This window comes from Zea mays, chromosome 4, assembly GCF_902167145.1.
Source record: "Zea mays cultivar B73 chromosome 4, Zm-B73-REFERENCE-NAM-5.0, whole genome shotgun sequence".
NCBI classification, from domain to species: domain Eukaryota; kingdom Viridiplantae; phylum Streptophyta; class Magnoliopsida; order Poales; family Poaceae; genus Zea; species Zea mays.
The window spans coordinates 172,856,165-172,861,854 of NC_050099.1; positions in this window are offsets into that span (position 1 = coordinate 172,856,165).

The following is a 5,690-nucleotide window of genomic DNA, read 5'->3' on the forward strand; positions in this document are numbered from 1 at the left end:
GTCCATTGGGACGCCACAACGTGGAAGTAGGCAAGTGTTACTTGGCCGAACCACGGGATAAAAATCACGTGTCTCATGTGTTGCTTCTTGTGATTGGATTGTTCGCACGAACGTGTTTCATAGCCACTTGATTTAACTAACACTTTAATAATCAAGTCTGTGGCTATTTAGTGTTTGATTTTACAGGATCGCCTATTCACCCCCCTCTAGGTGCTCTCACTCACCCCACATTAGTTTCCTTTCCATAAATCACATTCATGGATTTCTGGTGGTGACAATTTCGTGGTAAAAAATCCATAGGTGTTAGACTTCGGTACTATTGAAAATGGTCGTTCAAGCTAATTTCGACTAAAATGGGGGTTGTGTGGCCATTGGTAAACGACAAGAGGATCGTACACCTCTCCCCACATATGTTCCTTTCCATAGGTCACATTCTTGGATTTCTATTAGAGACCATTTCTTGGTCAAAAATCCGTAGGTGTGGCCTTCGGTATTATTGAAAATGGTCGTTCGTGGCTACTTTTGACAAAAATGGGGGTTGTGTGGCCATTGATCATTATCCAGAGGCTCATACACCTTACCCCACATTAGTTTCCTTGCCATAGATCACATTATTAGATTTCTTGTGGAGACCATTTCTTGGTCAAAAATCCATAGGTGTTAGACTTTGGTATTATGGAAAATGGTTGTTAATGCTATTTTCGACAAAAATGGGGGTTGTGTGGTCATTGATCATCGACCAGAGGCTCGTACACCTCAACCCACATATGCTTCCTTGCCATAGATCACATTATTAGATTTCTGGTGGAGACCATTTCTTGGTCAAAAATCCTTAGGTGTTAGCCTTCGGTATTATTGAAAATGGTCGTTCATGGCTATTTTTGAAAAAATGGGGGTTGGGTGGCCATTGATCATCAACCAGAGGCTCACACAACTCACACCACGTATGTTTCCTTGCCATAGATCACATTCTTGGATTTCTATTGGAGACCATTTCTTGCTCAAAAATCTGTAGGTGTTAGACTTCAGTATTATTGAAAATGGTCGATCATGCTATTTTCGACAAAAATAGGGGTTGTGTGGCCATTGATCGTCGACTAGAGGATCTTACACCTCTCCCCACATATGTTTCCTAGCCATACATCGCATTCTTGGATTTCTAGTGGGGACCGTTTCTTGGTCAAAATTTCGTAGGTGTTAGCCTTTGTATTATTTAAAATGGTCGTTGATGCTATTTTTGACAAAAATGGGGGTTGTGTGGCCATTGGTCATCAACCAGAGGCTCGTATAGCTCACCCCACATATGTTTCCTTGCCATAGATCACATTTTTGGATTTCTAGGGAGACCATTTCGTGGTCAAAAATCCGTAGGTGTTAGCCTTCGGTATTATTGAAAATGGTTGTTCATGCAATTTTCGGCAAAAATGGGGGTTGTGTGGCCATTGATCATCGACTAGAGGCTCGTACACCTCACCCCACATATGTTTCCTTGCCATAGATGCATTCTTAGATTTCTAGTAGAGACCATTTCTTGGTCAAAATTCCATAGGTGTTAGCCTTCGTTATTATTGAAAATAGTCATTCATGATATTTTCGACAAAAATGGGGGTTCTGTGGCCATTAATCATCGACCAGAGGCTTGTTCATCGCACCCGACATATGTTTTCTTAGCATAGATCACATTCTTGGATTTCTGGTGGAGTCTATTTAATGGTCAAAAATTCGAAGGTGTTAGCCTTCGGTATTATTTAAAATGGTCATTGATGCTATTTTCGGCAAAAATAGAGGTTGTTTGGCCATTGATCATCGACCAGAGGCTCGTACACCTCACCCCATATAATTTTCCTTGGCATAGATCACATTCTTGGATTTCTGGTGGAGACCATTTCTTGGTCAAAAATCTGTTGGTGTTAGCCTTTGGTATTACTGAAAATGAATGTTCATGCTATTTTTGACAAAACATGGGGGTTGTGTGGCCAATGATCATCAACCAGAGGCACATACACCTGACCCCACATATGTTTCCTTGCCATAGATCCCATGCTTGGATTTCTGGCGAAGACCATTTCTTGGACAAAAATCCGTAGGTCACGCCTTTGGTATTATTTAAAATGGGCGTCCATGCTATTTTTGACAAAAATAGGGGTTGTGTGGCCATTGATCATCGAACAGAGGCTCATACACCTCACCCCACATATGTTTACTTGCCATAGATCACATTCTTGGATTTCTGGTGGAGACCATTTCTTGGTAAAAAATCCATAGGTGTTAGCCTTCGGTATTATTGAAAATTGGCGTTCAGGGCTATTTCCGATAAAAGTGGGGGTTGTGTGGCCATTGATCATCGACCAGAGGCTCGTACACCTCATCCCACATATGTTTCCTTGACATAGATCACATTATTGGATATCTAGTGGAGACCATTTCTTGGTCAAAAATCAATAGGTGTTAGACAAAAATGGGGGTTGTGTGGTCATAGATCATAGACCAGAGGCTTGTACACCTCACCCCACATATGTTTCCTTGCCATAGATCACATTATTAGATTTCTGGTGGAGACCATTTCTTGGTCAAAAATCTGTTGCTGTTAGCCTTCGGTATTATTGGAAATGGTCGTTCATGGCTATTTTTGAAAAAAATGGGGGTTGTGTGGCCATTGATAATCAACCAGAGGCGCGTACACCTGACCCCACATATGTTTCCTTGCCATATATTACATTCTTGGATTTTTGGTGGAGACCATTTCTTGGTCAAAAAACCATAGGTGTTAGCCTTCGGTATTATTGAAAATTAATTCATGGCTATTTCGAACAAAAATGGGGTTGTGGGGCCATTGATCATCGACCAGAGGCTCGTACACCTCACCCCACATATGTTTCCTTGCTATAGATCACATTCTTGGATTTCTGGTGGAGACCATTTCTTGGTCAAAAATCCGTAGGTGTTAGCCTTCGGTATTATTGAAAATGGGCATTCATGGCTATTTCCAACAAAAATGGGGTTGTGTGACCATTGATCATAGACCAGAGGCTTGTACACCTCACCCCACATCTGTTTCCTTGCTACAGATCACATTCTTGGATTTTTGGTGGAGACCATTTCTTGGTCAAAAATCCGTAGGTGTTAGACTTCGGTATTATTGAAAATGGTCATTCATGGTTATTTTCGTCGAAATTGGGGGTTGTGTGGTCATTAATCATCGACCAGAGGCTTGTTCATCGCACCCCACTAATGTTTCCTTGTCATAGATCACATTCTTGGATTTCTGGTGGAGACAATTTCTTGGTCAAAATCTGTAGGTGTTAGCCTTCAGTATTATTGAAAATGGTCATTCATGCTATTTTCGACAAAATAGGGGTTGTGTGAACATTGATCAACGACTAGAGGCTCATACACCTCACCCTACATATGTTTACTTCTCATAGATCACATTCTTAGATTTTGGTGGAGACCATTTCTTGGTCAAAAACCCATAGGTGTTAGCCTTTGATAATATTGAAAATCGTCATTCATGGCTATTTTTGACAAAAATGGGGGTTATGTGGCCATTGATCATAAACTAGAGGCTCGTACATCTCACCTCACATTAGTTTCCTTGCTATAGATCACATTCTTGGATTTCTGTTGGTGACCATTTCATGGTCAAAAATCCATAGGTGTTAGACTTCAGTACTATTAAAAATGGTCGTTCAAGCTAATTTCAACTAAAATAGGGGTTGTGTTGCCAATGATCATCGACAAGAGGATCATACACCTCTCCCCACATATGTTCCTTTCCATAGATCGCATTCTTGGATTTCTGGCGGAGACCGTTTCTTGGTCAAAAATCCGTAGGTGTTAGCCTTCGGTATCATTGAAAATGTCGTTCATGGCTATTTTCGACAAAAATGGGGGTTGTGTGGCCATTGATCAGAGACCAGAGGCTCGTACATCTCATCCCACATTAGTTTCCTTGCCATATATCACATTATTGGATATCTAGTGGAGACCATTTCTTGGTCAAAAATCTGTAGGTGTTACACTTCGGTATTATGGAAAATGGTTGTTAATGCTATTTTCAACAAAAATGGGGGTTGGGTGGTCATAGATCATAGACCAGAGGCTTGTACACCAAACCCCACATATGCTTCCTTGCCATAGATCACATTATTAGATTTCTGGTGGAGACCATTTCTTGGTCAAAAATTCGTTGGTGTTAGCCTTCGATATTATTGAAAATGATCGTTCATGGCTATTTTTGAAAAAAATGGGGGTTGTGTGGCCATTGATCATCAACCAGAGGCTCGTACACCTGACCCCACATATGTTTCCTTGCCATAGATCGCATTCTTGGATTTCTGGTGGAGACCATTTCTTGGTCCAAAATCCGTAGGTGCTAGCCTTTGGTATTATTGAAAATGGTCGTCCATGCTATCTTTGACAAAAATAGTGGTTGTGTGGCCATTGATCATCGACCAGAGGCTCAAACACCTCACCCCACATATGTTTCCTTGCCATAGATCACATTCTTGGATTTTCTGGTGGAGAACATTTCTTGGTCAATAATCCCTAGGTGTTAGCCTTTGGTATTATTGAAAATGGGCATTCATGGCTATTTTGAACAAAAATGGGGTTGTGTGAACATTGATCATCGACCAGAGGCTCATACACCTCACCCCACATATGATTCCTTGCCATAGATCATATTCTTGGATTTCTGGTGGAGACCATTTCTTGGTCAAAAATCCGTAGGTGTTAGCCTTCGGTATTATTGAAAATGGTTATTCATGGTTATTTTCGTCAAAATTGGGGGTTGTGTAGCCATTAATCATCGACCAGAGGGTTGTTCATCGCACCCCACATATGTTTCCTTGCCATAGATCACAGTTTTGGATTTCTGGTGGAGACAATTTCTTGGTCAAAAATCCGTAGGTGTTAGCCTTCAGTATTATTGAAAATGGTCATTCATGCTATTTTCGATAAAAATAGGGGTTGTGTGGCCATTGATCAACGACTAGAGGCTCGTACACCTCACCCTACATATGTTTCCTTCTTATAGATCACATTCTTAGATTTCTGGTGGAGACCATTTCTTGGTCAAAAATCCGTAGGTGTTAGCCTTCGATATTATTGAAAATGGTCATTCATGGCTATTTTTGACAAAAAATGGGGGTTATGTGGCCATTGATCATAAACCAGAGGCTCGTACACCTCACCACACATTATTTTCCTTGCCATGGATCACATTCTTGGATTTCTGTTGGTGACCATTTCATAGTAAAAAAATCCATAGGTGTTAGACTTCGGTACTATTGAAAATGGTCGTTCAAGCTAATTTCGACTAAAATAGGGTTGTGTTGTCATTGATCATTGATAAGAGGATCGTACACCTCTCCCCACAAATGTTCCTTTCCATAGATCGCATTCTTGGATTTCTGGCGGAGACCATTTCTTGGTCAAAAATCCGTAGGTGTTAGCCTTCGGTATCATTGAAAATGGTCGTTCATGGCTATTTTTGACAAAAATGGGGGTTGTGTGGCCATTGATCATCGACCAGAGGCTCGGACACCTCATCCCACATTAGTTTCCTTGCCATAGATCACATTATTGGATTTCTAGTGGAGACCATTTCTTGGTCAAAAATCCATAGGTGTTAGACTTCGATACTATGGAAAATGTTTGTTAATGCTATTTTCGTAAAAAAATGGGGG